This window comes from Bufo bufo, chromosome 3, assembly GCF_905171765.1.
Source record: "Bufo bufo chromosome 3, aBufBuf1.1, whole genome shotgun sequence".
Lineage (NCBI taxonomy): Eukaryota > Metazoa > Chordata > Amphibia > Anura > Bufonidae > Bufo > Bufo bufo.
In genome coordinates this window covers 486,562,139-486,579,595 of record NC_053391.1, presented here as the reverse complement: position 1 = coordinate 486,579,595, position 17,457 = coordinate 486,562,139, and positions in this window count along the sequence as shown.

The following is a 17,457-nucleotide window of genomic DNA, read 5'->3' as shown; positions in this document are numbered from 1 at the left end:
TGCCAGAGCACAAAAAAAACACACTCATCCACGATACCTAGCTTCATGTCCCAGTTTGCAGGGCGGTGCAGGACACCACTCTTGAAGTCACACCAGTGCAACCAGGTGGTCGGTTGGATTGCAGCAGATAATGCTTCCAGTCAGTTAAGCACCACCCTGTCTTCGACAAAGTCCAGTCTCAGTAGTCAAGAGTCTGGTCAATAGAATCCGAACCCTGATACTCCTTCCACCCACCATGGAGATTCTTGGCAAACAAGTGATCCCACACTCGGATATTCTGAGGAGCTGTTTTCATCGCCTTTCCTTAATTTGGGCCTCTCACCAAGCCCGCTTGAAGAGGGACATGAGGAGATCTTGTGCCCTGATTCCCAAACTCTGGAGCATCCACAGTCAGAAGAAGATGACGGTGGGGAACGGCAATTAGTGTTTCACGAGGTGGATGATGATGATGAGACAAAGTTGCCAATAAGTCAACCGCAAACAAGTGATCCCATACTCGGATATTCTGAGGAGCTGTTTTCATCGCCATTCCTTATTTTGGGCCTCTCACCAAGCCCGCTTGAAGAGGGACATGAGGAGATCTTGTGCCCTGATTCCCAAACTCTGGAGCATCCACAGTCAGAAGAAGATGACGGTGGGGAACGGCAATTAGTGTCTCAAGAGGTTCAATATGAGGATGAGACACAGTTGTCAATAACTAAGGTTGTTGTTAGGTCAACAAGTCAGGAGGATGACCAGAGTGAGGAAGTGGAAGAGGTGGTACTGGACGATGAAGTCACTGACCCAACCTGGAAAGGTGGCAAGCCGAGCGAGGACAGCAGTACAGAGGGGGAGGGATCCGCAGCACCGCAACAGGCTGGAAGAGACTGTGGGGTGGTAAAAGGGAGAAGGTGGGCCACACCAAACAGGCCCGCAACTGTTCCCCAGAGCACCCACTTGCGGCAATCTCCCTTGCCAAGGGGTAGGTGTTCCACAGTCTGATGCTTTTTTGAGGAAAATGTGGATGATAAAATAATTGTCATTTGCAACCTGTGCCATACCAAAATGAGCAGGGGTGTGAACACTAGCAACCTAACCACCACCAGCATGATCCACCACATGGCATCAAAGCACCCTATGTGGGCCGAACGCCTGGGTCCACAACCAGTGTCTGCAGGTCACACTACTGCCTCCTCTTCCCCTGTGTTACATTCTGGCCGATCCCCTGTCCAAGACACAGGCCCGGATGCCTCCCGCCATGCACCTGGACCTTCACAAGCACCATCAGCTAGCACATCTACTTCTGCGTCCCAGCACAGCGTACAGATGTCTATACCCCAGGCCTTTGAACGAAAGTGCAAATACCCAGCCACCCACCCACAGACCATATAGCACTAAATGCGCACCTTTCCAAATTGCTGGCCCTGGAAATGTTTCCATTTAGGCTTGTGGACAATGAGGCTTTCCGCAGCTTGATGGCGGCGGCTGTCCCATGGTACTCTGTCCCCAGCCCTCAATATTTCTCATGGTGTGCAGTCCCAGCCTTACCACAGCATGTGTCCCTTAACATCACCTGTGCCCTGACCAACGCAATTATTGGGAAGGTCCACTTAACGAGTGCTTTTGGCCAGAGACGCTACATTTCCCTGACAGCACACTGGGTTAACGTTGTGGAGATCGGGAGCGAGTCGTACCCTGGGATCGCACAGGTGTTACCGACGCCAAGGATTGCAGGCCCTACTTCCATCAGGGTTTCCACCGCCACCTACGTTAGTGGCTGCAACCCCCCCTTCTCCTCCTCCACTTCCACCTCTGAATTATCATCTTGCAGAACCAGTCAGCCATCAGTCAGTAGCTGCAAGCAGTGTAGCACTGCAGTGGGGAAGCGGCAACAGGCCGTGCTTAAACTGATCTGCTTAGGTGACAAACAGCACACCGCCACAGAGCTGTGGCAGAGGATAAAGGACCAGACTGAGCATTGGCTGTTGTCACTCAACCTACAACCAGGCATTGTTGTGTCTGATAATGGCCGTAACTTGGTGGCGCCCATGTGTTCAACCTAGTGGTTTAGCGGTTTCTCAAAACCTACCCCAATTTGCCTGAGCTACTAGTGAAGGTGTGTCCATTTCCGCAAGTCATCGAAAGCTTTTGCCGGTCTGGCAACGCTGCAGCAGCGCTTGTAATTGCCAGCTCACCGACTGTTGGGCGACGCGAGCACTTGCTGGAACTCCACGTTCCGCATGTTGGCCAGGCTTTGTGAGCAGCAAAGGGCAGTAGTGGAATACCAGCTGCAACATGGTCGTCGCCATTTCAGTCAGCTTCCGCACTTCACAAGCGACAAGTGGGCATTGATGTATGACCTCTGTGAGGTTTTGCGCAACTTTGAGGAATCAACACAGATAGTGAGAGGCGATAACGCTATTTTTAGCGTAACCATCCCACTTCTGTCTCTACTCAAACACTCGCTGCTCACAATTAAGGCGGACGCTTTGCATGTGGAAGAGGTGGAAATGGGGGAAGAATGTACACAGGGTGATAACCAGACCACCCTCAGTTCATCTTCTCAACGCGAATTGGATGATGATGAGCAGGAGACGGTTGCCTCCGCTACAGAGGGTAGTACACATGGAAGTTTTATTCCATCTGTTAAGTGTGGATGGATAGAAGAGGAGGAAAAGAATGAGGCGATTGAGAGTCATCCTCATGATGAGGACAGCGAAGTCTTGTCTGTTGGGACTCTGGCACACATGGCTGACTTTATGTTAGGTTGCCTTTCCTGTGACTCTTGCGATGTATGCATTTTGGCCAACACCGATTACTGGTTGTTCACCCTTCTCGACCCCCGCTACAAAGAGAACTTCTCATCTCTCATTCCTATGGTGGAGAGGATGAGCAAAATGGTGCAATACCAGAAGGTCCTTGTGGAAAAATTGCTCCAAAAAATCCAGCTGACAACGTCGGCTGCAGAGTACGTAGTTCCGTGGCCAACTGAGGAGGGGAGATGAGGGGAACACACAGCAGTTCCAACAGAGGTAGGGCAACACTTTCCAAGGCCTGGGACAATTTTATGACACCCCGCCAGCACCCTCAACCTGATGCGCGGTCACAAGGAGGGAAAAATTTGGGAAGATTGTGAAAGAGTACATAGCAGACCGTGTCAGCGTCCTCAGCGATCTATGTGTGTACAACTATTGGGTGTCCAAGCTGGACACGTGGCACGAACTGGCTCTCTACGCCTTAGAGGTGCTGGTCTGCTCCGCCACCAGCGTTTTGTCAGAGCGTGTATTTAGTGCTGCTGGGGGCATAATAACTGATAAGCGCATCTGCCTGTCAACTGAAAATGCTGACCGGTTGACTCGAATGAACAAGGCCTGGATTGCCCCTGACTTTTCTACTCCACCAGAGGAAAGCGGCTGAACATAAAGGCACTCTAAATGTGGCTTTTATGGTGTATTGAATACACTGTATTCCCATGCACCCTTTCCACGACTAAAAAGGGTATATGGTTTAATCTCCCTTTTCTCGTCCTCCATCATATCAAAATGCTTATTAGACTGCCCTCGCTCCTAATGTTTTAGAGGGTCAGCTCAGCAGGGGGCCCACACCCACGATGTTTTTGAGGGCACCAGCAGGCCCTCAACCATAATGTTTTTGAGGGTCACAGCAGGCCCTCAACCATAATGTTTTAGAGGGTCAGCTCAGCAGCAGACCCTCCCTCCTAAATTTTCAGATGGTCAGCTCGGCAGCAGGCACTCGCCACAAACTTTTTTAGATGCTCAGCTTGGCAGCAGGCCCTCGCCCACAAAATTTTTTAGATGGTCAGCTCGGCCGCAGGCCCTCGCCCGCCAAATTTTTTCGATGGTCAGCTCGGCAGGAGGCCCTCCTTTATGTGATATACAGGTTGTATCGGAGTGCCTCTTCCTTGTAATTTTTGGCAGTACTTGCACTTTATATACAAGTAAATATACAGGAAAGAATGTTTCTTAATAATTTTTCCTCTAAAATCGATTTTATCTTCGGTTTGGTCTGTATTTTTGTCAGTCTGTAAAAGTGGCGTACTACTCGGACAACATCGTTCCCAGCAGCGACCTGGGAGTCCAAGATGCATCCAGACATCCTCCACATGCTGTTCCCGAACTATTTCAGTGGTGTTTCCATCAATTTCTGACGTTTTCCTATGAACCGGACACACTCCCCTCTTCAGAAAAGGGGGTGCCTGGTTTAATGCTCGGGTTCTCCCATTGTGCTTGGTAGAGCACCCAAGCATCCCGAGGTGTTCTACTCGAGCACCTGAGCACTTTGGTGCTTGACCAACACTAGAGGCTACTATTGGACGTCTTGGGCGGGTATTGAGTCTCTTATGGATTTTAGGTAATGTGTAAATAAACAATGTAATAGGGTCCTGTTTGGTAAGAAATTTTGCTGTTTTAGAATCAATCACCCCTTGGTTAGTAAATATCATCAACGTGTGGGATATTAATCCATGAATGTGTCTGGTGGGGTCATTTGGAAGGATTTCATATGTGGTGGTGTCTGCTAATTGTCTTTTGATATCCCGAAGGTAATCCACTTTGTCCATTACTACCAAGGCTCCACCTTTATTGGCCGGCTTGATAGTGATGTCGGTATTAGTCTGTAGGGTATTAAGGGCTATCCTCTCTTCCACGGATAAATTATTAGTGTCTAAAATGGTCTAGTGTATTCTTAGTCAGGATTTCTTGTATTGTATTATAAGAAAAGGAGATATAGGTTTCGATTGGATGATTGTTCCGTGGGGGCATGAAAGAGCTCTTATTCCGGAGGCCTACAGTCTCTATCAATAGTGTGCTCGGTGGGTTAGTGGTGGTTTGTGGGTTAGAGCCCACTTCACTGAAATGGACTATAGGTCGTAGAGTTCGATAGAATCTCTGAAGTTCTTGTTCTAGTGTAAATGTATTTAAGTTCGGTGTAGGACAAAATGACAAACCCTTCTGTAGTACACTAGTCTGTGCTGGGGACAAGTTCAACAAACAAATGTTGATTACTAAGTTGGCCTCCTTACCTTGGATCTCGTCTGGATTCGTTCTCATTGGTTACTTTCTGACACCTCTCCTGGTGCACCTCTTCCCGGTCTGCCTCTTCTCCTCAGATATCCTAAAAAACGAGGTGGATGTCTTTAGCCTGTTGATCTGTCACTGTCGAAGGACGATCCCGGACCAGAGTGATAGGGGTATTGATTTTCCCAGAGACTCTGTTGTGGATTTCCTTTCCATTTGTAGACCGTATCCAGACGGTATTCCTCTGCGTCGCGGATACATTTTTGTCGCTTGTTCTGTTCCGTGATTTTCTTGTACTCACTCAGTTGTTTTTAGTTCTTTCCTTGGCTTTCTTCCACTCTTCCTCTGGTGCTGTTGTTGTTAACGTTGTTTCTGTTAGTTCGATTTTACACATTAGCTAAAATCCATAAGAGACTCAATAACCCCCCAGGACGTCCAATATTAGCCTCCACAGACTCCGTCTTCTCTCCCCTTGCAATCTATGTAGAAAAAATTCTCACACCGCTGATCAGGTCATCCAGATCCTTTCTCCTTGACACAACTGACTTTCCTACTTGATACGCAATTGTACGTTACTGACATTAGATGTTAATAGTTTATATACGTCAATTGAACACGATAAGGGCATACAGGCAACAGACTAATTACTTCACACTCACTCCAAATTACAAGATAGGCAACAAGAATTCTGCCTTGAATTATTGAACATCATACTCACACAAAAAAAATCTGTTCGGTGATACATACTATGGCGAGAAGAGGGGGACCGCTATGGGATCTAACGTGGCCCCTCCTTATGCTAATGCATATATGATGGCATTTGAAGAAGATCACGTGTACACACACACACACCCTGTTTTTTCTAATTTTCCACCATTTGGCTTCGGTTTATCGATTGATATTTCTTGCATAAGGATGGGCCCCGAATCCACAATTCATGATTTTGTCCAAGATCTCAATCGGATACACACTAAGTTAAGTTTCACCAGCCATACCAGTCAGGATGAAATTAGTTTCCTAGACACTATGGTCAAGATTGACCAAAGGGGAAACATCACAATAGACCTCTACAATAAACCCACCGACCGTAATAGCCTGCTGCACTACAAAAGCTGCCACCCCAGAGAGACAAAAAAATCTTTAGTCAGATCACAATACTCGCGAGTCAACCGTATTGTATCAGATCATGACACTAAGAAAGAAAGACTTGAAGACATGACACAAAAGTTCCTCACAAGGGGCTATCCACAAATTCTCCTTGACACTGCATTAAACAACTTCGGAGAAGCTACACCACCGCAAAAAAGCAACCTAAAGAGGATAGCAGGCATTACCACTTACCATCCTATAATACCAAAAATCCACCAGGCTTTAAGGAAACACTGGCCATTACTCATTAAGGCATACCCAAATATTGAAGAATTCCATCAACCTCCATTAACAAGTTATAAAAGACCCCAAAACATCAAAGACAAACTCGTCAAAGCTGATTGCCCAAACAATTATTCTTACGGAGCCAACGACAGGAAACATTTCCCTGCCTGAACTGTGCTCAATGTTTAAGTGTCATCAAAGGCGAATATGTCACCCACCCACACACAGGACTACTCTTTCCGTCATAGGATTCTTTACATGTGATTCAAGTTTCATGGTGTACCTGTTGAAATACCCTTGTGGCCTTGCTTATGTCGGAGAGACCACACAACACATTTGAGATCGTGTGAGTTAACACAAATCAACCATCAGACTTGGACACACTATGTTGCCAAACCCCATCATTTTTCCGAGAAGAAACATCAAGTGTCTAAGCTACGCTTTCAAATACTGGAACAAACGGATCCACCCAGACGGGGCGGAAATCGGACATTACTTTTGAAATAGAGAGAGGCCCAGTGGAGCCACAAGCTTGGAACATTGTCGCCAAATGGTCTAAACCGTGAATGCAACTTTTTTTTATAAATGTATAAATTGACTGTTTTTTCCACAAATTTGTGACTCTAACACAAACTTTATTTCTCTTTTAGACCCGTTGAATTTCTTGTCGCATCTGTTGAGGGTGTGAAAACTCCCCGCCCCACCCCTTATTTTACCCTTTTCACTCCCTCTCCTATACTTACCTCTTACCGTCCCTCCCCCCCTCCTTTATAACCAGGGCCTACAATGCTAACAATGGTTCGCCTATGATAATAATGATGTTTCTAGTAATAACCTTGTGTAAACTTCTTTGTAAAATTCTAGTTTATTTCAATTTTATTTTCTTCTAAATTTGTTACCCAATGTCCATATCATTCTCCCCTACCATCCTCATATGGTTCCTTAACACCTCCTCTCTTTCTTTTCTTCCCTATACAATATGTGGCAACTTGGTATGCACTTACCATATAGTTTGTATGTAATTTTATACACATATTACATATAATTATATCAGCGCTAACACATAAGTGAGTACTATTGCCAACCCTTCATGACATTTTGATGTACATATTGCGTATACTGCGCTCATGGGACCTCACTTTGTTCTCCTTCCAACACGACTTTCCACTATAGGTATGGTTCCACCATATGCTACCCACTACTATAAAATCCACACTACAGTCTTTCCTCCCCCTACAATACAGAAGTTACCCTTGTGGAACGCAGATCGCGACTTCCGTGGTCACGTGACGCGGTGCTGGAACGCAAGTCCAAGCCTACCGCATCACGTGATCGGCACTCCAATGAGCCAATACAGTTTAAAACCACGGCGCTCACAGGCCAGCGTCCTGTGATCCAGCGCGCCACAAACCTCAGCCACAGAGGAAGGTAACACATTTCAGAATACAACCATTTCCAGATGCTATTCCATATATGCCTACTGATTTCTTGAGTACTTCGGCTCTTGTTCTAATCTTTTTTTAATCCTTCTCCTAATAGCCATTTGTCCTCCCATCCTTTTTTCCCCATTTCTAAATGTTGGAGTCTGAACACTCCTTTTACTCAGGGCATTTGTCACCACCCCCTTAATAACATGCTCTATTTATAAATAAAAATGCCTTTAAGTGTTTAGTTCCATATTGTCTTACACCATATTTTGATCATGTATATCTGGTTACTAATATTACTAATAGGATCTATATTATTAATACACCATAGATAACTAGACCGTGCTTTTAGGACCGAAACGTCCGGTCAGCGCGATTATCAAAAGTGGCTACAATATTGCATGATGTAACTGGATCATAATTCATATATAATGATGTCAAACTAATAAATGGTATAAATTGCAAAAGAAGAATCTGTGTGCTGCAATCTTCTCTTCTCTGATTACGACTACCAAGTCCTTGCTGGCACTAGCAAACCTAGTGTGCGGAGCTCCATCACTATAACATTGTCATAAATTAAGAGCATACTCCAGCAGCGCAGGGTGTATCAAAGACTGACATAACACGCTAATCTTTGATAAATGACCCCCGATAAATTTTTCTCTATTTATGCCTCATGAGGTATTAATTAGGAGTCCTAAAATCGACATTTATTAATTTAGTGTTCCAGTATACTGAAGTAAAAATATTGGCGTAAAGTAAGGCAGTGGAAGAATGCATTATTTGTGTTTTATTCCATAACTTTTTTAGACTTTTCCTTACTGGTTTAGGCCCGCATCTGATCTGTGTTTTTTGCAGATTGGATGCGGACCATTTATTTAACCGTGTACTGTCCGCATCCGTATGTACATTCTGCAGTCCCGCAAAAATGATAGAACATGTCCTATTCCTGTCCGTTTTGGGAACAAGTATAGGCAATGTTACAATGTGTCTGTAAAAAAAAATGGATACCAGACTCTATCCGTATGTTTTGCGGACTGCAAAATACATACAGTTGTGTGAATGCACCCGCAGGAATAGTTGTGTGCGCACAAATTTATGAAAAAAAACATGATGGTTGATGAATAGCCTGTTTATTTTTATTTTTTTGAGACTTTTCAAAAAAAAAAAGTTGTAAAGATAAATCTGGCTAACAATTCCAGAAAACTCACAGAATAGAGTGGCCTTACTGGGAGGAAATGCTCAAACCCCAAATACTGTAGTGTATTTATAACCGGGGGAGCAGATCCTCCACATGTGATCCGTTGCTAACGGCAATCCCCAGCAAAAATGCATACAATGGAGGATGCCGGCAGCAGACCACATGTACCACAAAAACATCCTACACAAGATGAAATAATGTGTGGATGAAAATATAAGAGTAAATAGATCACTGCAAATGGTGCACCACACTAATATGCACCTGACAATACAAGGCTAAACCCTCACACTGATATAAAAAATATGAGATTTTAGCCAATATATTCCTGTCAGGAACATATCGGAGCCCGCGCACCCCGCTAAGGTATCTCAGTGTAGTGCGGGACCTACCGCTAACCTACCTATAGTGTGTGAACACTGTCCGATAGATGCCAAGGTCCGACTCACAGCCAAACTTCCACATACCTCCAAAGTAAGATCACTAACACTAAGTTCACACACTATAGGTAGGTTAGCGGTAGGTCCCACGCTACACTGAGATACCTTGGCGGGGTGTGTGGGCTCCGATATGTTCCTGACAGGAATATATTGGCTAAAATCAAATTTTTTAACATCAGTCTGAGGGTTTAGCCTTGTATTGTCAGTTGCATATTAGTGTGGTGCACCATTTGCAGTGATCTATTGGCTAACAATTCCACCCACTTTTATACCACTTTTCAAAGGGCTGACGTAAAACAGCTAAAAGTTGCACATTTTGGAGCATAACAGCACATGCGCCACATTTTGACTTTTGTATGGCAAAAACCACAGAGACCTTTTACTAAAGTCGAAAAATTCACAAGCCACTCATAGTGGGAGAGTTCTTAAGCTTCTACTCCAGTTTTCGGGCATAGAAAAGTTGGTATGTGTCAAAATTTACGACTTTTTGCCCTTTACAACACTTTTTTTTGTAAAATTAGCACAAAGTGTGTGCCAGAGGGTGCAGGCCGGTTGACACCTAAGGGTGAGTTCACATCACCATTTAGCTTTCCGTTCTTCTGATCCATCAGAAGAAAAGAAGGAGAAAAAAAACTGGATCCAGTAAAGAAACGGATCCTGTTGCATCAGTTATGCATTGGATTGCAATGGATCCGTTTTTTTACAGTATCCAGTAAAACAACGGATCCTGTGGTATGAGCTGTCATCCGTTTGAGCCATTTCCGTCTGAGATCAGTTTTTTAGACAGAAACAAAAGTACTGCATGCAGGCAGGGGCCCAACTACCATAGCGGCAGACCATGCGACTGCTATGGGGCCCAGGGCAAGAGGGGGCCCAGTCTTAGTTGGGATTATCTCCTCTTCTACTGGAGGTGAAAACTTAGTCAGGACTCTACCCTCTAAAGGAACTACTTTTAGCAAATGAGGCAGTGGAAAAAATGGCCCAAGGGTCATTGAAGAGGGTTTAGGCAGAAACCCTTCTGTCCTCTGTGGGGGCCTGGTTTGATTCTTGCTATGGGGCCCTTACTTATCTATGTACGCCACTGCATGTAGGACTTTTTTTCCCATCTAAAAAAAAGGATCTCAGACAGAGATGACTTAAACGGATGACAACTGATGCAACAGGATCCGTTTTGTTTTTTACAGGATCCTGTTTTTTCCCCCCTCTCTCTTCTTCTGACGGATCAGAAGAATGAAAAGCAAAACGGTGATGCGAATGCACCCTAAGATCTACTCTGTTTTGGGAAATGGGTGGCGCAGGATGTACAACAATTGTTAAGAGGTGTGCGCCTCTTAATAATTATGGCGCATCTCACGAAGAGAAGCACAGATTAAAACCCATCCCCCTTAGTAAAAAAAAAACCTCTGGAGGAAGATCCAACCAATTTGTTAAGAGGTGTCTGCCTCTATAAAAATGTGTTGCATCTTCTGCTATCTGTGGACCAGAAAGTGAAATCTACTCTAGCTCCTGGCTGGGTTTTTGGTTTTTTGGCATAAATGATATTGCGAGTTGGCGAAAAGTGTGCCAACTGTATAAAAAGTCACATGTTAAATTTGTTGCATCTGTAAACCTCACACTTTGTCTAGAAACAGTGGCGTTAGCGTGGGTTGCCGGCAAGCAAAGTATTGCGCCCCCCCCAACCTGTTGCCACGCCCCTTTTTACAGAAAGTGTAGTAGATGTCACCTGCAGTCCTACGTAACTTCACAGATAACACAGTGATAACTCTGAGTACAGATAATGTAGTAGATGGGTGTGAGCCGCCAGAATTCAGAACACACACAATGTGACCTGAAGTCTGGGGCCAGGATGCGGCAGGGTGGGTCAAATTCTATATCCACCCTCCCATCACTACAGAACATACAGGGTAATACAGCGCCCCCTACCTTTTACATCCAGTGACGTCTCCTTTGATGTAGATGGTCTCTTTCCTCATCTTCTCCTTTCAGACCAGACCACTCTTTTTCAGCCATTTCTCGTCTGAAAAAGGGTGGTCTGGTCTGAAAGGAGAAGATGAGTTTACTACTTAGTTTACTACTTTTCCATCATTCTCCCATCTTCTGGATAAATCATCCTACCGCCTCCAATACTCTGCCTGCCATGTTCCCCAATATTATACTGCAGAAACAGATAAACCCCCTGAAAATACTAGTGCCACACTGCCCTATAACTGAGCCCAGCAAATAGTGCCCCTGACACTAATAGCGTAAACATAACATCCCCCAAAAATGATTGTGGTAAGCTGATACTGTGCCAAGGTGCCCCCACAGTAATAGTGCTCCCAAAAGTCCCACCAATAGTAATAATTCTCTGCTAGAGCACACATGGTAGTAATAGTGCTTCTACAGTGCCCCCAACATCTCCCCACTGTGACCCAGAATAATGCTCTCATAGTGCCCATACTAGTAATCATGTTCCCCCTAGACCCCTAGTAGTAATCAAGCCCACCATAATGCCCGCCAGTAGTAATAATTCTCCTTATAATGTGACAGTATAAAAAATGCCCCCTTATAATGTGTGCCAGTGCAAAAATTACCCCCTTTTAATGCCCCCAGTTGAGCTAATGTCCCCATAATGTGGCAGTATAAAATACCACTATGTAGTGCCCCCAGTAAATGCCCCCATAGTGCCCCTCTCTCCCTTTCTCCTAGTGTCCCCCATATTGTACAGGTATAAAATGCCCCATATATAGAGCCCCAGTAGATGGCCTCAGTGTCCCCCATAATTTGAGAGTATAAAAGACCCCTTCTTAGTTCCCCCGTATATGACCCCATAGTACTCCTCTTCCCCATAGTAACCACCATGTGTCCCAGTATAACATACAGAGCCCCCATATATAATACCCCTTCTTTGTGGCCTCAGTAGATGCCCCCAAGAATGTGCCAGTAAGAAGTGCCCCCATAGTACCCCCCAATAATGTGCCAGTAAGATATGCCCTATAGATGCCCCCTATAATGTGCTAGTAAGAAGTGCCCCATAGATGCCCTACAAATCATGTGCCAGTAAGAAGTGTCCCCCATAGATGCCCCCCAATCATGTGCCAGTTAGTGCCCCCATAGTACCCCCCAATAATGTGCCAGTAAGATGTGCCCCTATAGATGCCTCCTATAATGTGCCAGGAAGAAGTGCACCATAGATGCCCCCAATATTGTGCCAGTAAGAAGTGCCCCATAGATGCCCCACAATCATGTGCCAGTAAGAAGTGCCCCCCAATCATGTGCCAGTAACAAATATTGTACCATATAAAAAAATAAACACTAATACTTACCTCCATCAGGCTGGCAGCAATGCGATGCAGCCTTCTTTCGGCCTGTGTCCCGCGCTGTACGGCACCGGTAGACGCCTCTCCCCTGCCCCGCAGCATCCATCTGTATCAGATGACTATGGAGATGAGCGCTTCCACAATGGAAGCGCTTATCTCTCTGTGCCCTGCTGCTGCGCCTTTTCAGCAAAGCCGCGCCACCTGGGGCGATCGCTTCACTTTGCCTAATTTGCGGTGTGGCCCTGCTGGTACCCCCTGAAGTTTTGCACCCGAGACAACGCCCCCCCCCTCCCCCACGCTACGTCACTGTCTAGAAATGCGATCTGATTTCCCCTGGGGTGTGATTTGGCAACTTTTTTAAAAAAAATAAAAGTTGCTTTGATAAATCTGCCCTGACTTAAAGAGGACCTTTCACTACAATAAAAAAATCTAAACTAAGCATACAGACATGGAGAGCGGCGCCCAGGGATCTCCCTGCACTTACTATTATCCCTGGGCATCGCTCCGGTATCTTCAGATTTTCGCCTCAACTGGGAGGAGCCTGCCGGCGTCTTCTTTTCCCAGGCTGGAGTGCTGACCAATCGCAGCGCTCAGCTCATAGCCTTTTTTCTCCCAGGCTATGAGCTGAGCGCTGCGATTGGCCAGCACTCCAGCCTGGGAGAAGGAGACGCCGGCAGGCTCCTCCCAGTTGAGCCAAAAATCTGAAGATACCGGAGCCTATACCGGGAGAACGGAGCGGCGCCCAGGGATAATAGTAAGTGCAGGGAGATCCCTGGGCGCCGCTCTCCATGTCTGTATACTTAGTTTAGATTTTTAATTGTAGTGAAAGGTCCTCTTTAACCGCCTCCGGACCGCCTAACGCAGGATTGCGTTCCGGAGGCGGCAGCCCTGCGCACAGTCACGCATATATGCGTCATCTCGCGAGACGCGAGATTTCCTGTGAACGCGCGCACACAGGCGCGCGCGTTCACAGGATCGGAAGGTAAGCGAGTGGATCTCCAGCCTGCCAGCGGCGATCGTTCGCTGGCAGGCTGGAGATGCGATTTTTTTAACCCCTAACAGGTATATTAGACGCTGTTTTGATAACAGCGTCTAATATACCTGCTACCTGGTCCTCTGGTGGTCCCTTTTGTTTGGATCGACCACCAGAGGACACAGGTAGCTCAGTAATAAGTAGCACCAAGCACCACACTACACTACACTCCCCCCCCGTCACTTATTAACCCCTTATTCACCCCTGATCACCCCATATAGACTCCCTGATCACCCCCCTGTCATTGATCACCCCCCTGTAAGGCTCCATTCAGATGTCCGTATGATTTTTTACGGATCCACTGATACATGGATCGGATCCGCAAAATGCATACGGACGTCTGAATGGAGCCTTACAGGGGGGTGATCAATGATGGGGGTGATCACCCCATATAGACTCCCTGATCACACCCCTGTCATTGCTCACCCCCCTGTCATTTATCACCCCCCGGTAAGGCTGCATTCAGATGTCCGTATGTTTTTTACGGATCCACGGATACATGGATCGGATCCGCAAAACACATACAGGCGTCTGAATGGAGCCTTACAGAGGGGTGATCACCCCATATAGACTCCCTGATCACCCCCCTGTCATTGATCACCCCCTTGTAAGGCTCCATTCAGACGTTCGTATGATTTTTACGGATCCACTGATACATGGATCGGATCCGCAAAACACATACGGACGTCTAAATGGAGCCTTACAGGGGGGTGATCAATGACAGGGGGTGATCACCCCATATAGACTCCCTGATCACCCCCCTGTCATTGATCACCCCCCTGTAAGGCTGCATTCAGATGTCCGTATGTTTTTTACGGATCCACGGATACATGGATCGGATCCGCAAAACACATACAGGCGTCTGAATGGAGCCTTACAGGGGGAGTGATCACCCCATATAGACTCCCTGATCACCCCACTGTCATTGATCACCCCCCTGTCATTGATCACCCCCCTGTAAGGCTGCATTCAGATGTCCGTATGTTTTTTACGGATCCACGGATACATGGATCGGATCCACAAAACACATACGGACATCTGAATGGAGCCTTACAGGGGGGTGATCAATGACAGGGGGGTGATCACCCCATATAGACTCCCTGATCACCCTGCTGTCACTGATCACCCCCTTGTAAGGCTCCATTCAGACGTCCGTATGATTTTTACGGATCCACTGATACATGGATCGGATCCGCAAAACACATACGGACGTCTGAATGGAGCCTTACAGGGGGGTGATCAATGACAGGGGGGTGATCACCCCATATAGACTCCCTGATCACCCCTTCATTGATCACCCCCCTGTCATTGATCACTCCCCTGTAAGGCTGCATTCAGATGTCCGTATGTTTTATTACGGATCCACGGATACATGGATCGGATCCGCAAAACACATACGGACGTCTGAATGGAGCCTTACAGGGGGGTGATCAATGACAGGGGGGTGATCACCCGATATAGACTCCCTGATCACCCCCCTGTCATTGATCACCCCCCTGTCATTGATCACCCCCCTGTAAGGCTCCATTCAGACATTTTTTTGGCCCAAGTTAGCGGAATTATTATTTTTTTTTCTTACAAAGTCTCATATTCCACTAACTTGTGTCAAAAAATAAAATCTCACATGAACTCACCATACCCCTCACGGAATCCAAATGCGTAAAAATTTTTAGACATTTATATTCCAGACTTCTTCTCACGCTTTAGGGCCCCTAGAATGCCAGGGCAGTATAAATACCCCACATGTGACCCCATTTCGGAAAGAAGACACCCCAAGGTATTCGCTGAGGGGCATATTGAGTCCATAAAAGATTGAAATTTTTGTCCCAAAAAAAAAAAAATCTTTTAAATTTCCGCTAACTTGTGCCAAAAAAAAAAAAATTCTATGAACTCGCCATGCCCCTCATTGAATACCTTGGGGTGTCTTCTTTCCAAAATAGGGTCACATGTGGGGTATTTATACTGCCCTGGCTTTTTAGGGGCCCTAAAGCGTGAGAAGAAGTCTGGGATCCAAATGTCTAAAAATGCCCTCATAAAAGAAATGTGGGCCCCTTTGCACACCTAGGCTGCAAAAAAGTGTCACACATCTGGTATCGCCGTACTCAGAAGAAGTTGGGCAATGTGTTTTGGGGTGTGATTTTACATATACCCATGCTGGCTGAGATAAATATCTTGGTCAAATGCCAACCTTGTATAAAAAAAGGGAAAAGTTGTCTTTTGCCGAGATATTTCTCTCACCCAGCATGAGTATATGTAAAAAGACACCCCAAAACACATTACCCAACTTCTCCTGAATACGGCGATACCACATGTGTGACACTTTTTTGCAGCCTAGGTAGGCAAAGGGGCCCACATTCCAAAGAGCACCTTTCGGATTTCACAGGTCATTTACCTACTTACCACACATTAGGGCCCCTAGAATGCCAGGGCAGTATAACTACTCCACAAGTGACCCCATTTTGTAAAGTAGACACCCCAAGGTATTCCGTGAGAGGCATGGCGAGTTCCTAGAATTTTTTATTTTTTGTCACAAGTTAGCGGAAAATGATGATTTATTTTATTTTTATTTTTCTTACAAAGTCTCAAATTCCACTAACTTGTGACAAAAAATAAAAACTTCCATGAACTCACTATGCCCATCAGCGAATACCTTGGGGTGTCTTCTTTCCAAAATGGGGTCACTTGAACTATCCTGGGATTCTAGGGGCCCTAATGTGTGGTAAGTAGTTTGAATCTGTAAAAAATGGCCGGTGAAATCCGAAAGGTGCTCTTTGGAATGTGGGCCCCTTTGCCTACCTAGGCTGCAAAAAAGTGTCACACATGTGGTATCTCCGTACTCAGGAGAAGTTGGGCAATGTGTTTTGGGGTGTCATTTTACATATACCCATGCTGGGTGAGATAAATATCTTGGTCAAATGCCAACTTTGTATAAAAAAATGGGAAAAGTTGTCTTTTGCCAAGATATTTCTCTCACCCAGCATGGGTATATGTAAAATGACACCCCAAAACACATTGCCCAACTTCTCCTGAGTACGGAGATACCACATGTGTGACACTTTTTTGCAGCCTAGGTGGGCAAAGGGACCCACATTCCAAAGAGCACCTTTCGGATTTCACCGGCCATTTTTTACAGATTTTGATTTCAAACTACTTACCACACATTAGGGCCCCTAGAATTCCAGGACAGTATAACTACCCCACAAGTGACCCCATTTTGGAAAGAAGACACCCCAAGGTATTCGCTGATGGGCATAGTGAGTTCATGGAAGTTTTTATTTTTTGTCACAAGTTAGTGGAATATGAGACTTTGTAAGAAAAAAAAAAAAAATCATCATTTTCCGCTAACTTGTGACAAAAAATAAAAAATTCTAGGAACTCGCCATGCCCCTCACGGAATACCTTGGGGTGTCTTCTTTCCAAAATGGGGTCACTTGTGGGGTAGTTATACTGCCCTGGGATTCTAGGGGCCCTAATGTGTGGTAAGTAGTTTGAAATCAAAATCTGTAAAAAATGGCCGGTGAAATCTGAAAGGTGCTCTTTGGAATGTGGGCCCCTTTGCCCACCTAGGCTGCAAAAAAGTGTCACACATGTGGTATCTCCATACATCCCAAGGTATTTCATGATGGGCATAGTGAGTTCATGGAAGTTTTTATTTTTTGTCACAAGTTAGT